Source organism: Sturnira hondurensis, unplaced genomic scaffold, assembly GCF_014824575.4.
Source record: "Sturnira hondurensis isolate 20B ecotype Veracruz unplaced genomic scaffold, ASM1482457v3 Scaffold0006496, whole genome shotgun sequence".
In the NCBI taxonomy this organism is placed as follows: domain Eukaryota; kingdom Metazoa; phylum Chordata; class Mammalia; order Chiroptera; family Phyllostomidae; genus Sturnira; species Sturnira hondurensis.
In genome coordinates, this window is record NW_028079127.1 from 23,686,016 (window position 1) to 23,706,560 (window position 20,545).

The window sequence follows — 20,545 nt, forward strand, 5'->3', positions numbered from 1 at the left end:
TGGCTGCGGCGCCGAGGCCGTGGTGGCAAGTGGCAGATGGGAAGCCATTGTCCCTCTTTGACCCCGCCCCCACATACAACGTCACAACCCAGCGACTTAGTTGCCCTGTTCTAGTGAACACTTTAGGGCTCTGATCCTGCTACGGAACAGGCACGAACAGCCCAAAAGATGGCGCAAGAAGAACTCAAAGTCCCAGAGCCAATAACTCTAAGCAACCGAGAAATTGCCAGCCTCTCAGAAGCACAATTCAAGGCACTATTTATCAGGATGCTCACAGAACTGGTAGATTATAGTTACAAATTAGAGGAACAAAGTCACAAATTAGAGGAACATATGAAGGCTAAACTAATTGAAATGAAGGGAGATGCATAGGAAACCAATAGTGATGGAAAGGAAACTGGGACTCAAATCAATGGAATGGACCAGAAGGAAGAACAAAACATCCCACCAGAAAGGAATGAAGAAATGAGAATTCAAAAAAATGAGGAGAGGCTTAGGAACCTCCAGGACATCTTTAAACGTTCCAACATCCGGATTATAGGGGTACCAGAAGGGGGAAAGAAACAGCCACGAGTGGAAAACTTATTTGAACAAATAATAAAGGAGAACTTCCCCAGTCTGGCAAAGGAAATAGACTTCCAGGAAATCCAGGAAGCTCAGAGAGTCCCAAAGAAGTTGGACCCAAGAAGGAACACACCAAGGCACATCATAATTACATTAGCCAAGACCAAAATGAAGGAGAGAATCCTAGAAGCAGCAAGGGATAAGGGGACAGTCACCTACAAAGGAGTACCCATCAGACTGTCAGCGGATTTCTCAAAAGAGACCTTACAGGCAAGAAGGGGCTGGAAAGAAGTATTCCAAGTCATGAAATCCAAAGACCTACAGCCAAGATTGCTTTATCCAGCAAAACTTTCATTTAGAATGGAAGGACAGATAAAGTGCTTCTCAGATAAGGTCAAGTTCAAGGAGTTCATCATCACCAAGCCCTTATTATATGAAATGGTAAAGGGACTTATCTAAGAAAAAGAAGATGAAAAATATGAACAGTAAAAGGACAGCAAACACACAGTTATTAACAACCACACCTAAAACAAAAGCAAACCAGGAGGACAGCTAGATCAGGAGTGGAACCATAGAAATGAAGAACACATGGAGGGTTAGAAACAGGGGGGTGGGAGGGGGAGAAGGAGGGAGAAGGCACAGAAAATAGCATAGAGGGTAGGTAGAAAATAGATAGGGGGGAGGGTGAGAATAGTGGGGGAAATATAGAATCTAAAGAACCTGAGACACGTGGTTATAAACTAAGGGGGGGAGAATGGTAGGGGAGGGGGTGTGTACGGTGGAGGGGAATGAAGGGGAGGAATAGAACAACTGTAATGGTATAATCAGTAAAATATATTTTAAAAAAATTTATTTTGTAAGGCGAGCATTATTCTGTATGATCAAAATAAGACAAAGATATTAGAAGAAAAAAACCTGCAGATTGGCATCACTCAAGAACATGTATATAAAACATTTTAACACGATTTTTACATGTTGAATCTGATTACACATAAAAATAGTATGCTATGACTAAGTGGAATTGAGATTATAGTAGTTTAACATTTAAAAATCCATCAATACAATTTATTATATTAACAATAAAAAATTGTCTCGGTAGGACTTCCAGTCAAGACAGAGGTGTAGGTAAACACACTTCACCTCCTTGTGCAACCACAGGAAGAATTACAACTGCACCTCAAAACAAATAACACCTAGAATCATCAGAAAATCAAGCTGTATGAAAGTCCAACAACCAAGGATTTAAAGGAACCACATTCATCCAGATGGGTAGGAGGGGCAGAGATGGGTAGAGAGGCATGAAGGTGTGGTGTGGCATGGAGAGGCAGTGGTGGAATAGGCAGTCCCTCATTCACATGTGGTGGATAAAATTCAGGAGGGATACCTTTGGAGTGAGAGATCTCAGCCCCAGGCCAGACCATAGAGCCCAGGGTTCCAGTGTGAGAAAAATTAATCCCTGTAACTCTGGCTGTAAAAACCACTGGGAGTTGGGGTGGTGGAAGAAACTGCTGGATTTTCAGGAAACTCCACTTACAGGGCCCACACCTCCTTAGAATGTATGCAAGCCATCTCCTGGTATTCAGCACCAGGGAAACAGCTGGAAGGGCACCAGTTGCACATTTGGGAGTAATCGAAGTGACTGGAAATCAGGGCAAGTGCCAGGCAAATCTCCAGAAGCCAGGCAGCAGCATTAACCCCACTCTGAACCCTCACCCTACACAGAGTCACAAAGTAGTGAGAAAGGTTGACTGGTGACTACTTAAGACTCTGCCCCACACAATTTTTAGGTATATTTTTTACAATGGGCCACACTACTAGGGGAGTCAAAGCAGGTCTACCTAATACACTGAAACAAAACACAAGGAAGCTGTCAAATTGAGGAGACAAAGAAATATGACCCAAGTGAAAGGACAAAATAAAATCCCAATAAAAGAACTATACAAAATGGAGATAACCAACCTATCAGATGCAGAGTTCAAAACACTGGTGATCAGGATGATCACAAAACTCATTGAGTACAGCAACAAAATTAAAAAGACCCAAGAAGAAATGAAGGTTACACTAAATGAAATAGAGAAAAATCTACAGGGAAATAACAGTGGAGGGGAGGAAGTTGAGACTCATATCAGCGATTTGGAACATAAGGAAGAAATAAGCATCCAACCAGAACACCAAGAAGAAAAAAGAATTAAAAAAACAAGGATAGCATAAGAAGCTTCTGGGGCATCTTCAAATGTAGCAACAGCTGAATCATATAGATGCCAGAAGGAGAGGAGGAAGAGCAAGGAAGTGAAAACTTATTTGAAAAAATAATTAAGGAGAACTTTTTTAATTTGGTGAAGGAAATAAACGTAAAAGTCCAAGAAGCACAGAGAGCCCCAAACAAGTTGAATCCAAAGAGGACCACACCGAGACACATCATAATTAAAATGCCAAAGGTTAAATATAAAGAGAGAATCTTAAAAGCAGCAAGAGAAAGGTAGATAGTTAACTACAGAGGAGTTCCCATGAGACTGTCAGCTGATTTCTCAAAAGAAACTTTGCAGACAAGAAGGGACTAGCAAGATGTATTCAAAGTGTTGAAAAGCAAGAACCTACAACCTAGATTACTCTGTCCAGCAAAGCTATCATTTAGAATGGAAGGGCAGATAAAGTGCTTCCCAGACAAGGTAAAGCTAAAAGACTTCATCATCACCAAGCCCTTATTATATGAAATGTTGAAGGGACTTATTTAAGAGAAAGGGAAGATCTAAACTATGAACATTAAAAAGGCAACAAATTCACAACTATCAACAACTGAATCTAAAAAAAACCCCAAGCAAACAGCAAGAACAGGAACAGAACCATAGATATGGAGATCATTTGGAGGATTATCAGCTGAAAGGGAGAAGAGGGAGAATGGGGAAAAAGGTTCAAGAACTAAGAAACATAATCAGTAGGTACAAAACAGACAGGGGGATGTTAAGAATAGCAACATCATGGATGGAACTGGAAACCATTATGCTGAGTGAAATAAGCCAGGCGGTAAAGAAAATTTGTCTTTCACCATATGATATCACCGTTAACAGGAATCTAAACAACAAAACAAACAAGCAAGCAAAATATGACCAAACACACTGAAATAAATAACAGGCTGACAGGGACCAGAGGGGAGAGTGGAGAGAATCACAGGGGAAAACGGGAAGGACTCACATGAACAAGTATAAAGGACACATGGACAATAACTAAGGTGGGGCGGAAACGGAAAGGAGGTGGGGAGCACTGGGGTGGGGCAGGGCTGGGAATATAAGACAGAAGACTGTACTTGAACAAGAACTAAATAAAAAAATTTTTAAAAGAATAATATAGAAAATGGACTTGGTGCTTGCTGAGACCTCCCTTTGGGTATGCTGCTGGTGAAGGTTATTGGATCCTGCTCTGTCGTAGCATGAAGATAACCACTGGGTGTGTTGTTTCTGGATCTCTTTGAAAGGACTGGCACAGGCCAGTGTAAGATGCTGAGTGTGACTGGACCTTGCAACTTGTTTGAATCCACAAGTGATCACAGTTTGTAGCTTCCTCAGCTGGGCCTGGATGTGCCCTAGAAGAACTAAACTGTGCACCAACCCCAGCTTTCATTAGCAGTGGACCCAGGGGCAAGTTAACAAAAGTCCCAAACTACCCCAAGCTCCACCTCTGCCTGCCTCTGCATGCTGGCCCACTGTTAGGCTCAGTCACTGATGGTGAAACTCTTTATTAAATGGGCAACTTCCCTTCTAGTCTTGCTTTCTTGAGGGGTTTGAATCTGAATGGATGTTGAATATTGTCAATTTTTATCTTTACTGAGACTATTTTTTGTTTTTTAGTCTTTAAATATATTTTATTGGTTATGTTATTAGAGTTGTATGAATTATTTCCCCTTTCCCCCTCTCTGACCAGTACCCCCATTCCCTCTAGCATTCCACCCCTCCTTAGTTCATGTCCATGAGTTGTGCATATAAGATCTTTGGCTTCTCCATTATATTTGGTTTCTCTAAATATATTTAAAGACTAAAAAACAAAAAATAGTCTCAGTAAAGATAAAAATTGACAATATTCAACATCCATTCAGATTCAAACCCCTCAAGAAAGCAAGACTAGAAGGGAAGTTGCCCATTTAATAAAGAGTTTCACCATCAGTGACTGAGCCTAACAGTGGGCCAGCATGCAGAGGCAGGCAGAGGTGGAGCTTGGGGTAGTTTGGGACTTTTGTTAACTTGCCCCTGGGTCCACTGCTAATGAAAGCTGGGGTTGGTGCACAGTTTAGTTCTTCTAGGGCACATCCAGGCCCAGCTGAGGAAGCTACAAACTGTGATCACTTGTGGATTCAAACAAGTTGCAAGGTCCAGTCACACTCAGCATCTTACACTGGCCTGTGCCAGTCCTTTCAAAGAGATCCAGAAACAACACACCCAGTGGTTATCTTCATGCTACGACAGAGCAGGATCCAATAACCTTCACCAGCAGCATACCCAAAGGGAGGTCTCAGCAAGCACCAAGTCCTGCTGAGGAAAATTCTACTTCATGGTATTAGCAGCTCACATGCCACGGTTGGGGTTGAGCCTCAGAGTCCACCAGCCTGAAGACTGATCCTGTGCACAAACAACTAGATCAAGGAAGAAATAAAAAAAATCTTGAAACAAATGCAAATGACAACACAACCACCCAAAATCCATGGGATATAGCAAAAGTAGTCACAAGAGGGAAATACTTAGCATTACAAATCTATCTCAAAAAAAGAAAGAAAGAAAAATCTCAAACAAATAATCCAACTTTACACTTAAAGGAACTTGAAAAAGAACAATAAACAAAGCCCAAAGTGAGTATTAAAAAGGAAATGATAAAGATCACAGCAGAAATAAACAAAATAAATCTAAAATTATAATACAAAAGATCAGTGAAACTTAAGAGTTGGTTCTTTGAAAAGATAAGCAAGAGCAACAAACTTTTAACCAGGCTCATCAAGAAAAAAAGAGAGAAGACCCAAATAAATAAAACCAGAAATGAAAGAGAAGTAGTAACTGACACCAAAGAAGCACAAAGGATTTTTAAAAGTATTATGAAAACTGTATGTCAACAAATTATACAATCTAGATGAAATAGATAAATTTCTAGAAACACAAAATCTATCAAAACTGAATCAGAAAGAATCATAGATTCTGAATAGACAGATTACACCTAGTGAAATTGAAGCAGTAATCAAAACACTCCAGCCCTGGCTGGTGTAGCTCAGTGAATTGAGTGCAGGCCTGCAAACCACACGATCGCAATTTGATTCCCAGTCAGGGCACATTCCTGGGTTGCAGGCCAGTTCCCAACAGGGGACTCACGAGAGGCAACCGTACATTGATATTTCTCTCCTTCTCTCCTTCCCTTCCTCTCTAAAGATAGATAAATAAAATCTTTAAAAAAAAGAAAAGAAAAGAAAAGAAAATGTTTTAAGAAAAAAACACTCCAACAAACCAAAGTCCTGGACCAGATGGCTTCACAGGTGAATTTTTCCCAACATTCATTGAAGAACTAACAGGAAGAACTTCTCAAACTCTTCCAAAAAATTCAAATGGAGGAAAGACAACCAAGCTCATTGTATGAAGCCAGCATTGTCTGTATTTCAAACCCAGATAAATTCACTTACAAAGAAAGAAAATTATAGGCCAATATCTCTGATGAACATAGATGCTAAAATCTCCAGCAAAATAGTAAACCCAATGCAGCAACAATGCATTAAAAAGATCATACACCATAATTAAGTGGGATTTATTCTGGGGATGTACATTTGGTACAATATTTGCAAATCAATAAATGTGATAAACCACATAAACAAAAACCACATGATCATACCAATAGATGCAGAGAAAGTATTTTATATAATCTAACACCTATTTATGATAAAAAATTTCAGCAAAGTGGGAATAGAGGAAACATATCTCAACATAATAAAGGCCATATATGTCAAACTCATAGCCAACATCACACTCACTGGGTTAAACTATAAGCTTTTTCCTTAAGATCAGAAATAAGACAGGGGTGTCCACATTCACCATTCTTGTTCAACATAGTACTGGAAGTCCTAGCCACAGCAATCAGACAAGAAGAAGAAATAAAAAGCATCCAAATTGAGAAGGAAGAAATAAAATTGTTGTTATTTGCAGATGAAATGATACTGTGTATAGAGAATCCTAAAGAGCCCACCAAAAAACTACTAGAACTGATTTAAAAATTCAGATTAGTAAAGTAGCAGGATACAAAATAAAATATCCAGATATCAGTCATATTTTATACATTAATAATGAAATATAAGAAAGAGAAACTAAAAAACAATCCAATTCACAATATTTTATTGCTTAAAAAATAACATAAGTGGAATAAATTTAACCAAGGATGTAAAAGATCTGTACTCCGAAAATCATAAGACACTGAAGAAAGAAACTAAGGAAGATAAAGATAAGTGGAAGCATATACCATGTGTGTGGATAGGAAGAATTAACATAATTAAAATGTCCATACTATCCAAAGCAATGTATAGATTCAATAAAATTTCTATCAAGATACCAATAGCATATTTCACAGAACTGGAATGAATATTCCAAAAATTTATATGAAACCACTAAAGACCCCAATAACCACAGTGATTTTGAGAAAGAAGAAAAAGTTGGAGGAATCATACTACCTGATATCAAACTATACTATAAGGCCATAGTAATCAAACATCATGGTACTGGCATAGAACAGACACATAGATCAATGAAACAGAAGAGAGAGCCCAGAAATCAACCCACACCTCTGTAGTCAACAGTTGTCAAAGGAAGCAAAAGCATATAATTGAGTAAAGATAGTCAATTCAGGAAAGGGTGTGGGAATATTGGACAGATATATTAAAAAATGAAACTGTACCATCTTCATACACCATACATAAGAATAAGGTCCAAATGAATTAAAGACTTAAATGTTAATTTCAAAAAAATAAAAATAAATAAATAAACATATAAAAATCCTAGAAGAAAACAATGGCAGTAAAATTTATGACACTTTTCATAGCAATGTTTTCTCCTTGGGCGAAGGAAACAATAGAAAAAGTAAACAAATAGGACTACATTAAACTAAAAAGTTTTTGCAGAGCAAAAGAAACCACCTACAAAATGAAAAGAGAGTCCTAGCTGGTGTGCCTGAGTGAATTGAGCTCAGGCCTGTGAACCAAAGGGTTGGATTCTCCAGTTGGATTCCCAGTCAGGGCACATGCCTGGATTTCAGGCCAGGTCCCAGTAGGGGGCGCTCAAGAGGCAACCACTCGTTGATGTTTCTCTCCTTTTTCTCCCTTCCCTTCTCTCTAAAAATAAATAAAGTATTAAAAAATACATTAAAAAATGAAAAGACAACTCATTGGATGAGAGAACATATTCACCTATAGACCTGATAGGGGGTTAATACCAAAAATTTATAAAGAACTTTAAAAAGTTAACACCAAAACAACAAACAATCCAATTAAAAAATAGGCAATCATCACCAATCATCAGAAAAATACAAATTAAAAACACATTGTGATGTCTTCTCACACTTGCCAGTATGGCTGTCATCAATAAATCATCAAACAACAAGTGCTGGTGAGGATGAGGAGAAAAGGGCACCATTGTGCCCTGGTGGTGGGAATGTAGATTGATACAGCCACTGTGGAAAGCAGTATGGAGTTACCTCAAAAATTAAATATGGAACAGCCTATGATCTAGTGATTCCACTTCTGGGAATTTATCTGAAGAAAGCTGAAACACTGATTCAAAAGAACATATAACTTCTGTGTTCACTGCAACCTTATTTACACTAGCCAAGACTTGAAAGCAGCCCAAGTGCCATCAGTAGGTGAGTGGGTAAAAAAGCTGTGGTACATTTACACAATGGAACACTACTCAGCTGTAAAAAATAAGGAAATCTTACCCTTTGTTATAGCATGAATGACATGGAGAGCATTATGCTAATTGAAGTAAGTCAGTCAGAGAATGACAAGTACCATATGATTTCACCTATATGTGAAACCTAATGAAGAAAATTAACTAAGAAGCAGAATAATGACAGACTCATAAATAGAGGGCAGGCTGACACCTAGGGGAGGGGCAGGGGGCTGGCCAGGGCAGGTGGAGGGATTGAGCAAAAAGAGAAAAAAAAAAGAGTCACCCTTGCATAGGTGGTTCAGTTGGTTGGAGCCTTATCATATACACTGAAGGGTCATGGGTTTGATTCCCGGTTAGGGCACATGTGTAGTTTGAGGGTTTGGCCCCTAGTAGGGGGCATTTGGAAAGCAACTGTTCTATGTTTCCCACATTGACCTTTATCTCTCCTCCACCCCATCCGCATTCTCTGAAAGCAATAAACATATTTTGGGGTGAGGATTAAAAATAAGAAGAAAGAAGAAACTCATGGACATGGGCAACAGTGTGGTGATTGCTGGAGGCTGAGGGGGTGAAAAGAGGTGGAGGTGGGTATGGGGAGATAAATGGATATGAATGGAAATTTGACTTGGGGTGGCGAACACACAACATAGTGTACAGATGGTGTGTTGTAGAATTGTACACCTGTAACCTGTATAATTTTGTCAACAAGTGTCATCCTAATGAATCCAATAAAAAGGAAATAAAGCCATTGGTGAAACTAAATACATTCCCCCCAAAACTAGGAACAAAAAATAGGATGCCCACTCTTACCATACATATTACATATTTTTTACTGGAGTTCACAGCCACTGTGAGAAAATTAATTAAAAGGTATAATGATTGATAAGAAGAAAGTAAATCTGTCTTTATTGGCAACAACATGATTGCCTATGTAGAAAATGCTAAGTACTTTCTCCCACACCAAAAATAAAATAAAATAAAAAAAGCTTCCTGCAGCTAATGAGTAATTCTAGTATGGTTTGTAGGATTCAAGGTCAATATACAAAAATCTTTTTTTCATGTCAGAAGACATAAAGACATGAAATACTAAGAGATAAACTTAACAAAATATATGCAAGTTTGTGCACTAAAACCTAGAAAATATTTGAGAAACTAAAAATCTAAAGTAAATAAAAAGATATTTTTTGTGGATTGGAAGAATCAATACTGTTTAAGATGTCTGATCTCCTCGAATTGATATATAAATTTACACCTATCCAATCAAAATTCCCAGTAAGAAAATGACAAACTGATTAAAAATGTATCAGGATATGCAAAGAACTTACACTAATTGATTTAAAGACTTATAAAAAACTACATTATTAAGACTGTTATTGGAATTAGTGCATACTAAAAAGAGAAAAGCCAATGGGACAGAAGGAATCCAGAATTAGACCCCTCTGTATAAAATCAATTGATTTTTAATAAAGACACCAAAGCAATTTATCAAGTGGAAAAGAAAGCCTTTGGACAATAAATAGTACAGTGGGGAAACAAGTGTAAAATATAGAAAAAAAAAAAACCCTTGACCCTCCCCACCTTTTCACACAATATATAAAAAGTAAGTTGAGGTAGATCATAGACTGAAACATCAAAGGTAATATTTAAAAAGTTTCTAGAAAAAAGCAAAAGAAAACATTAACAATTAGGGGTAGGCAAAGATTTCTTAGAGAGGACATAAGAAGCACTGCCTATAAAAAAGCTGATAAAAATAGATTTCATCAATTAATACCTTTTGAAAAAGATACTGCTAAGAAAATGCAGCACAAATTGCAGACTGGGAGACAATCATAATACATATATACATATATCAAAAATGTCTTATATCCAGAATATCTAAATAACTCCTACACATCCAGAATAAAAACACAAGCATTTCAATCAAAATGGAAAAGTGCTTAGACACTTTACAAAAGTGTAAGATGTATAGGGTTCAAATCCAGGTGTTTTTTGTTTGATTGTGTGTTTGTTTACCCCAAAGCCCATGCACTTAAACATTCCATTCTATTTTGGGGACTGGGCTGAGCTTTGAACAGAGTCTCATGCCCATTATTCCATCCATCCATTCATCTACCCATCCATCCATATCCAGTCAACATTCTGGTACCAGTAGTGAGGTCCATTTCCACCCTCAAGTAGCTCACAGTCTAAAATGGGAGTAGAGGGATCAGAAAGTGAAATGCCATGTGATGCCTGCTAGGGTGAAGAAAGGCCCAGGGGACTGTGAAGGCACAGAGGAGGGGCCCCAACCTAGTTAGTTACTCCAGGGAAGCTTTCAGAGGCAGCATGAAAGGCATTTCCCTTGAGACTGTCCCCCCTACACCAACATGGTCTCCATCATTTCAGGACAGGGCAGGAGGATCTCCCAGAGAAGGGAGCTGTTATACAATTCCTGGTAGGGAAGGTGAACAAGACAGGACAAATCTTGGCTTCTACTCTTCTCCTTGTCTCTTTGTTTCTCATTCCCTCATCCTGGACTAGCTAATGTATATCTACAAGAAGACATTGCCCTTCCCCTTCACTGGGCTATGAAGGGAAGAACTGAGAATAATACCTGATAAATAGCTCAGGAAAATCCATCAGTCCCTCCACCACTCCTGCCCCACCTGTTCCATCCTCTGCTAGGCTGTGTGGGAGGTAAACAGGGGAAGCAAAGGGCAGAGGCCCGCCCTCAGAGATCCTCTGCTCTCACACAGGAACTAAGGTATGTGCTGCAGAAGTGACCAAGAAGGAACAGTGTTAGATGAGAATCAATGAAATCAAACAGGGAGGAAGGAGAGGTTGATGAAGACAGATGCAATTTGGAGGGCTTCCTACAGGAGGTGAGGCTTGAAAAGAAAAGCGAGGAGGATATGGATAGGAGGAGGGTCTTGGGGGATATTCTGGGTGTAATTATGTCACAAATAATTACTAATATATTATTACTAACATTTGTGGATCTTCTATGATTTTTCCCTAGTCATTGACCAAGGTGAGTGCTGTACATGAATGACCATATTTTCATTTCAGGTGGGGCAGTGGATTTAACACGTGAAAACACATTTTGCTCTGTATAGCAGCTCAAGGGAGCCCTAGTGAGGCTTCCCCAACCCGTATACAAGTGTGCACAGAATCCAGCTTGAGATACCCTGGGGTAGAGCTCAAGGGCCAAGTCTCATGTAGTTCCTTAGCACTGATCTTGTCCATGGACATAAATTCGCGAGCACATTGGCCTGTTGGGCAGCATATATTTACTTGAACTTCCAAAGGAAAGAACACAGGTTAGGCAAACTGGTGGAGAATGGCTGCACCTCTCTGGCAGCAGCCTGTGGAGGGTCAGGCATGAGTGAGTCTAGAGCAGGGGTGTCAACCTCATTTTCACCTGGGGCCACATCAGCCTTGCACTTGCCTCTGAAGGGCCAAATGTATTTTCAACTCAACAGTTAAGGAGTAGTTATGTTTATACAGTCCTAAAATTATTTCTGTCCTTTGCAGGCAACCATGAGGCTGATGTAGCTTCAGGTGGAAATGAGTTTGATACCCCCGATCTAGAACATTCCATCAGTCAGATGACCTGTTTTCACCACTGTCTTCTAGGGTCAGGTGCTGGGCTTACAAAATACATGTAGAAGTCCTGATTTACTGCTCATTCCTTTGCTGGGGTGGCAGAGCCCGAATAGATGAATCAATTAAACAACCAACACAAATCAGAATAGCATGTTGATGTGATAGAGTGCTAAATGCATGGTGTGGGCCGTGTGTCCCTCAGGCTCTGTGCTAGGGTACTGGGCTTCTGCAGAGGAGACTCAGGGCCACCATGGGGTTGTGGGGAGATAGCAGAACAGTGGCCTCCTTCCCTGCTTCAACTGCTCTGTTTCGTATAATATGAACTTTAGGTAAGATTTTATTCAAACCTATTCCACTATTCAAGATAATATTCCTAGTGAAGTCAAACAGTGGCGTGCTGGTGTGGATTTATATTATTGGCTATAGGACCCCAGCAGGTGCTGAAGGAATTAAGAAACAGAATATACGGCACTGTGGGTGGGGTGTCATCACTGAAGATGTCTGAGAGGAGAGGGGCTTGAGCGAAATGAATCCTGAACTACCCTATGCCTAGCTCAAGGAGTCCCATTTCCCATAAAAAATACTGCACACTTAACCCCCTAATAAAAATCTTAACTTCATTCTCACCTTGTGGGGCCTTCATTGTGTCACTCTTGGAGCCAGGGGGCTGAGGCTTCAGGGAAAACTTGGAAACAGTTCATGCAGCCAAGGTGTCTCACCTTTTTTCCCATGAAGGGAACCAAAATAATGGGGCCCGAGCCAGGGCCAGCCTTGATCAGGAATCTCCCTCCCTGGCTGGTGAGGGTCCCTTACCAGCCAAAATGGAGCCCTGGTTCCTACTACCCTCTCAGGAGGACTGTCAGAAGCACCTGTCTGCCTCATTCCCTGTCACTTGTCAACTTTGTAGCAATCAGTCTGCTACTTAACACTGAACAGGCAAAACACTCCAGTGACTGCTTATGATTTGTCTTTGTTAGCACTAACAGGAGGCGTGTGTGCGGTCTCACTGTGCGGGCCACCCTGCTGTTGCTTCACCTGGGACCTGCCATGCAGTCACTCAGGCCCTCCACAACCACCAGCAATGCACTCAGCTGCCTCACCTGGAAGTGTAAGTCAGCTCTCCGGAGCCAAGTGGGGCATGACCAGAGTGCCAGGGAAGCTCTGGGGTGGGACCCCCAGACAGGAACCCACTCTTCTGTCTGTCTTCCCATATGTGGACTCTTGGGCACACACGCAGTATAGCGTGTTCACTGAATAAACATTGGCTGTGGTAAGGGCTGGGAACCCAGTGGACAATAGACCATGGCCTTACCCTCAAAGTTCACAGCCTAGTAGCTGAGGCAGACATGTCCACAGAAAATCTCCAGCAATGTTGTAAGTGCCCTAGAGAGGTAGGGATTCAGCCTCAGTGCTGAGGTCTGGTCTTCCCCACCAGGTGGGGTGAGAAAAGGTCTCTGGGATTCAGATGCACGGTAGTACAAAGCAGTGGGGCACTGAGGCTGCAGAAGGGACACTCACTAATGAAACAGCCTGGGCAAGGGCCCAGTGACGAGAAATAGGAGACTGAGCTGGAGGAATCATAGGTGGATTGTCCTGGCTGGAATGTGATTAAACTATCACGCATCTATTATTTAGCTGCCATCCACGCATCACTACCTACCTCCCTAGTTCCCTCTTCGTGAATCTACCTACACTTTCTTTGCCATCCATTCAGTGATCTGTCATTTATTGTCCATCTGTCCATTTCCAGAAGTCTTTAGTCATGTTTCCAAAACAGATCTGTCTCCAAAGAACCCTCTCAGCTCACACAGTACCTGGCACTTCACTGTTAGAGAAGGATTCCAGTGTGTCTCAAAGTTTTTAAGAAGCACATAGCTAGGGAGAAGAACCAGAAATCACAAACACTGCAGCCTATGTAATTTCTACAAAATTACAGATCCCTTTTATTGTCAGGTCCTGGGGCCTGGGATGGGCATGGAATGGGCTGCAGGAGGCACCAGCAGCAATTTAAGAGGGCCAGGTTCTCTACTAAGGACTTGCTGTGGATATGGCCATGTCTCTGGGACCAGTCATTCTTTGCCTGTAAGCTCCACAAAGGAAGGAGTGGGTCTGTCTATTCATGTATTATGTGATGATACTTATTATAGGTTCTGTGAATACTTTCGAATAAGTGAATGCATGGGGAGCCATTGAGAAAGCTACTGTGCACTGTTGTGCCAGGCCTGCCACTGCTCTGACACACTGGTGCTGGCCTTAGGAACCTGGCAGGGCCCTGACCTCACTGATAGGTGACATGGGTTTATACAGGTCTGGCCTTGGATAAGAATTCAGCCACTTGCCAGCTGTGTCATTCAAACAAGATATGTAACCTCTCGGGGGGTCAGTTTCTTCAACTGTAAAGTGGGACCTATAGTACATATCTGTGGGATCAAATGCTGTCCTGGAACTTCGGGAACTACAAAGCTTTGTGTTGTACTAACAACAGTAATTGTTAGTATACTTTATATGTGGATACAAGGAGAGACCCACAGGAGGACCTTTTGTTTCTCCCTAGGAGGAGGAAAAATTTCAGAAAGTGTCAAACACTTCTAGACTTGGGATCTAGCTCCTTTCAGAGTTTTCTCCTTAGAATACTGGAAAATTCTCTGTTCTTTATTTAAATAACAATTTCTCAATGTAAAATATTTCCAGTACAGTGCCTGAAATCCCACCATTAAAGTTCAAATTTTTAGGTAGAACCTTTAAGAAAGGTTTTTCAGTTTGATAGATGTGTTTTGGGTTTTATCCACTAATACCTGGGTGTGTGTCTGTGTTGTGAGAGAGGGGCAGAGAGTCAGAGGGAAAGATAGCCACCATCAGCTAAAAGGACGACGTCCTACGAGAATGGGTCTATTCCACTACTAAAATGCATTGTCTCCGTGCCCAAAGCAGATTATGTAGTTCAAACACCTCACACAGCAGACTCCTCATATCCCTTTCCCCATCTCCCAATTTGGGATATAAAGAATTCCCATAAGGAAGTTAAGGTAGGCATAGACCCTCAAAGGAGCTGGCCTAAGAGTGACTGTAGGCCTGGGACACCTGGATTGAATCAGACAGGTCATGAGTGTGGCCACTGTTCCTGCAGTTGGGAGGAGATACCTGCCCTGAGTCCCTGGAGAAGCAGCTAGAAATGGCATGAACAGAGCTGGCCCTCACCCCTGGTGCCTAAAGGGGCCAAACAAATTTCAGGATCCCCAATGAGGGCCAGCTCTGTGTTCCAGAGTCCTTCATAGACCCTGGCACTCTGGGAAAAAATCAAAAGTGTCCCCTCCCCAGCCTCTAGCAGTTGTCTTTCCAGCTCTGGTTCTTTGTGGCTGCCCTGGCTCCTCCCGTGTCAGTGGTATGGGGAATGGCATTGTTAGTACCTATTATTGATGGGGCCATGCCCATCGCCAACATGATAGTTACTGAAACCTAGTGACACCCAACTTCTTAAACAAAGGGGACAAACCATGTCATCTTTTTGCTCCTTATTCAATTAGTCCAGTTATGTGAAATGCAACCTGCTTATTAGGATCATAGTGAAGGGGCATAAGAATTTTGATGCCTTGAGGACTCCACCCTGCAACAGAAATTCTGATGTAATGGTTAGAGAGTGACCAGAGCTTCAAAAGGCTTCCCGGGAGATTCTTATGTGCAGCCTGAGTTGAGAATACTAAGTTAACTCAACACCTAATTTGACTGTCTTATTTCACGGCCTCCTTCCTCTCCATCAAGCACACACACACACACACACACACACACACACACTGCTGTTTGGCTGGAACTTCTGTTTCTCATATTTTCTTCCTTCTTTTTTGACTTCATAAGTCTGGAAAGTGCTTGATTTTTACTTCCATTATTTTATTTGGCCCTCACACGTGAGCTAGGATAAAGCTTTATTTTAGTGGTGAAATGGAACCATCTTCACAGAAGCTTAAGATTTTTAGGATTGTCTTTTACAATGTTCTTCTCTCTGCTGCCCCTGGCCCGGGTAAGGGGGAAGAACAGGATAAATCCAGGAGGCCTGTGCCCCTTTGCTTTGCCATCAGCCCCACCACTAACAGTTTAAACCGGGCCACTCACGCTACTGTTGAACTTCAAGGTATCTTCATACCAAGCTCATCAAAAAGCAAACACTCAGGCACCTGAATAACATAAGCAATTTGTGGCTTTGTAAAAAGTCAATGCAATTCAATTTAGACCTCTTAAGGAGCTCTGCTGCCTCTCACATTTATTGCTTCCTTGCATAACCTGCTCCAGTGAAGGGACTGCAGATTCGTCTTCTGTCAGCGAGGCAGGATGAAGGCCCTGCAATGAGTGACCTCCAAGAGCCCCACAAAACTTAGAAATGAAGCAGTCACCGAGAAACCTCATTCTTGACTCAGCTCGCCGCTTTCTGTCTTGATATAGATTTGATTTTCCAAAAGGCAGATTATAAAACTAGTTATTTTTTCTTCCTAAATAAATACCAATGCTTTATTTTTTTTTAACCAAGAGTGATGGTTTTAAAACACAATCCCCAATCTACTCTTTACCATTCCAGAAAGGATCCCCACTTTTTTAAACCCACAAAGGCATTTTTGGTGTCAGGGGTGGGGCCCCTGGAATTTGCCTTTGTCTTCTTAATCATCTCAGCTAGAGGTGGGTATTTTTTCTAGTTTTTGTGTTTTTCTATTTATCACAGAACAAGTTGCTCTTGGCTTCTCTTTATTTGCTCTTTTGTTGTTTCATTGAGAAAATAGGACCAGTTTAGTCCTACCTTGGCAGACAAATCCAGGGCAAGTGATGATTGGTGATGATGATGATGATGATAATAATAATAATTATTATTATTACTGGCAATGATTATCTCCTTCATGCCAGATACTATATACTTGGTACTTGACATATGTATTTTTATTTAATCCTTGCAACAACCCTATGGGATATATATTATCCTCCTTTTTTTTATTGATGAGGCTCAGAAAGATTATGTAACTTTCTCAAGGTCACACAGCTAGTCAATGATAAAGCCAGAGGTGAGGTCTGTACCTGGTTGAGTCTGAAGCAAGACCTCCTGACTTCCAGGCCCCCAGTGCTTCACAGATACTGCTGCCTGATCCAGAGCCTCAGGCCTCAATTGTGAGAGCTTCTCAGGAAGTGCTTTTTCGCATAACATCCCTTCTGGTCCACATCCTTGGACGTTCAAAGCCACCCTGCTCTGAAGGACTCAAGAGAGTAAGAGGTGATAGTTTTGAAGCTATTTTTTAAATATAATTGTCACTTCTATCTTAATTGTAGGCTTCTGCACAATGTTTAGTATAATAACTGACATGTCCTTTACTCCATTTATTTTTCCTTTTTATTGAATTTATTGGAGTGACACTGGTTAACAAAATTATACAAGTTTCAGATACACAATTTCACAACACATCATTTGTACACTGTATTGTGTGTTCACCAAGTCACCATTTATCCCCCTATACACTTTTACACCTCCCCTCCAGCCCCCTTACCCCCAGCAATCACCACACTTTTGTTGATTTTCTAGAGTTTTCTCTCTCTCTCTCTCTTTCACTTCAGAAGCTTCTTTTCCTCTCTTTTATTATCTGTGTGAAAATTCCCATCAATTGTTCCCCAGCCCCCCAGCCACACACCCCTTGCTTACTCTTGGCTCTAGGAGAATCTTGGGGTCTGTACATGGGTGCAACCCCTGGGGACAGGGTACTACTGTGGCCATACATTTCTTCCTCTCTACTTTTGGCCCAACCATCCTGGAACTGGCTCTAAAGTTAACAGGGACAGGCACTTCAGTCAGAGTCAAAAAGGTCTCCATCCTCAACCCCCATCTTTCCAGAATACCAGGAAGCTCAAACACTGAGCTACCCAGACTCACAAGGAGCCCAATGTGTTAGAATAGAACACCAGAGAGGCAAAACAGAATGTACTGGGTTGTGAACACCTTTCTGACCTCTCTTCTAGTTATCTTTCACTTAGACCAAACCCAGACCCATGTCCCTCTGACTGAGCAGCATAACTGAGCCTCAGTTCTTCCCCATATCTCACTGCTGAGTGCTCACTGCATAGGAGGCTGACATCTTCCATGTTCTCAGGACTTTGCAGCATTTCTACCTGCTCTACCCAAATGCTGTGTGTCAGGCAGCTTTGGTGGCCATTGCTTGTTTTCACTGCACTTACATATATATGGTTACTTTCTGTTTAGGGAAGATGACATTTTATTTTTCATGAAGGATAGATACGTGAAGTTTTTATTTAAAAAGGCATTTAAGCAAGAAAAACAGCCCCCTTGAAAATATTAAGATACTATTACACAGGTGTTAGGAGGAAATGGACAAAGTAGCGCAGATGGGACAGAAGTGACCAAAGGCGGAGGGTGTGCAGCTGTGCAGTTCAGCAGAAACTGAGGGGAGCAGGAACAAGTGAATCAACATGCTGCACTATCACAGAACTCGGGAGTGGTGGCAGTAGGGGCTGGTTGAGCACATTTGGGTTGAATGTGCAGTGAGCTATAGGGAGGAATCTTGATAAAAAATTCTCTTTCAGGGAGCCTGGCTGGCTTGCATGTGGCTCCAGCCCAGCCCTGAACACATATGTGGGAAATGTGATGTATGAGGCACATCTGAACTCAGGCGCCAGGATGACTCCTGGCCACGTGGACAGCTCCATCTTGGGACAGTCGTCAGTCTCCGTGCCTTACCGGGTGGTTACAATGACAGGGCCCTGAACAGGAGTTGTACAGGGTTCCAGGAAAACCTGAGTCATCTCTGTCTAGTTACCTTTCGGGGCCCATGGCTGAAGTGATATGGGGTCTGTGATGACAGTCACCCAGGGGAACAGACCTGTGGGAAAAAGGAAGGCAAGGCCATGCTGTCTTTGTGAACCTCGAAGGATTCACATACTCTGCTGGTAAGCAGGAAAGAGATATACCAGGAAGGAAAAGTAAATACATGTCAGAAAAACACTGAAGCAGAGCTAGGATACAAGCCAAAGGACACACAGAGCCTGTGCTTACAACATGTGTGTTCATAACCACGTGTCAATATTTGACCTAACAAATGACTAGTCACATTAGAAAAATCAGTTTGACTGCTATTGGTGAAAGAAGAGTTGTTCGACTAGATTGACTTTAAGTTCATGTAAACAGAGAGGTAGAGTCTGAAAGAGCAGTTGTCTTCAGCACAGGCCAAGTGGGGATGGAAGAGGCAGTGGCAGAAAGTGGGTGGGAGGACATGGTGAGCAGAATAGTGGGAGGAGGTGAGGGAATCCCACAGACTGGGGGCATCAGGAGAGGCCTTGCCCACTCCCAGGATCAGACACAGTGACTTGTGTTCCTAATTATTATTCCCTCTTCCCACCTAGCTGAATTCTAATTCATTCTGGGCAGCAGTTTCTTCTGGCAATGGAGCATGACTGGTTTAAGCCAGTCGTGACAATTCTGTTTGCCATGCTCCTCTGGCTGGGTGGGGACATGTTACTTAGTCACAACCAATGAAACAAAGTATATCTCCTGGAAGATTCTAAGGAAGCTTCACTTTCTTGATAAAAAGTCCAGAAGAGACTGGTGCTGCCTTCCAGCCTTCTACATGTTTCCTGCCTTGAGCACAGATATAATTCCTAGAATTACAGGAAACACTGTGTGGCCCTGAGGTGGCAAGCCAGCCCATCAATGGAAGCACAGTAGAAAAACAGAAAGAGATTGGACCTTTGATGATATCACTGGTTGCTGAATCAAACCTAAAGCAGCCTGACTCTGGATCTCTTGTTATATGGTATCATTATTACTTAAGCCACTGCTTGTCAAGTATTTTGTTACCTGTAGTGGAAAACATTCCCAACAGTTGCATGCTTAATTTCACAGAGGAGGATACTGAGGCCCATGGAGGTATCAGAATCAACTTCAGTTATAGAGTTGATTCTAAGTCACTCTCAATGACTTCAGACTGGTTTATTTATTTATTTATTTATTTATTTACTTACTTACTTACTTAATTATTGTTCAGGTACACTTTTCTGTCTTTTATTCCAATTCCAGCCCACCCCTCCCCCAGTGCTCCCCACCTCCCTCCCATTTCCACCCCCCTTAATTTTTGTCCATGAGTCCTTTATACTTGTTCCTTTGAATCCTTCCCCTTTTCCCCTGAAATTCCCTCCCATCTCCTTTCTGGTCCCTGTCAGCCTGTTCTGTATTTCAGTGCCTTTGGTTATATTTTGCTTGCTTGTTTGTTTTGTTGTTTAGGTTCCCATTAAAGGTGCAATCATATGGTATTTGTCTTTCACCGCCTGGCTTATTTCACTCAACATAATGCTTTCCAGTTCCATCCATGCTGTTGCAAAGGGTAGGAGTGCCTTCTTTCTTTCTGCTGCATAGAATTCCATTGTGTAAATGTACCATAGTTTTTTGATCCAGTCATTTACCGATGGGCACCTAGGTTGCTTCCAACTCTTGGCTATTGTAAATTGTGCTGCTATGA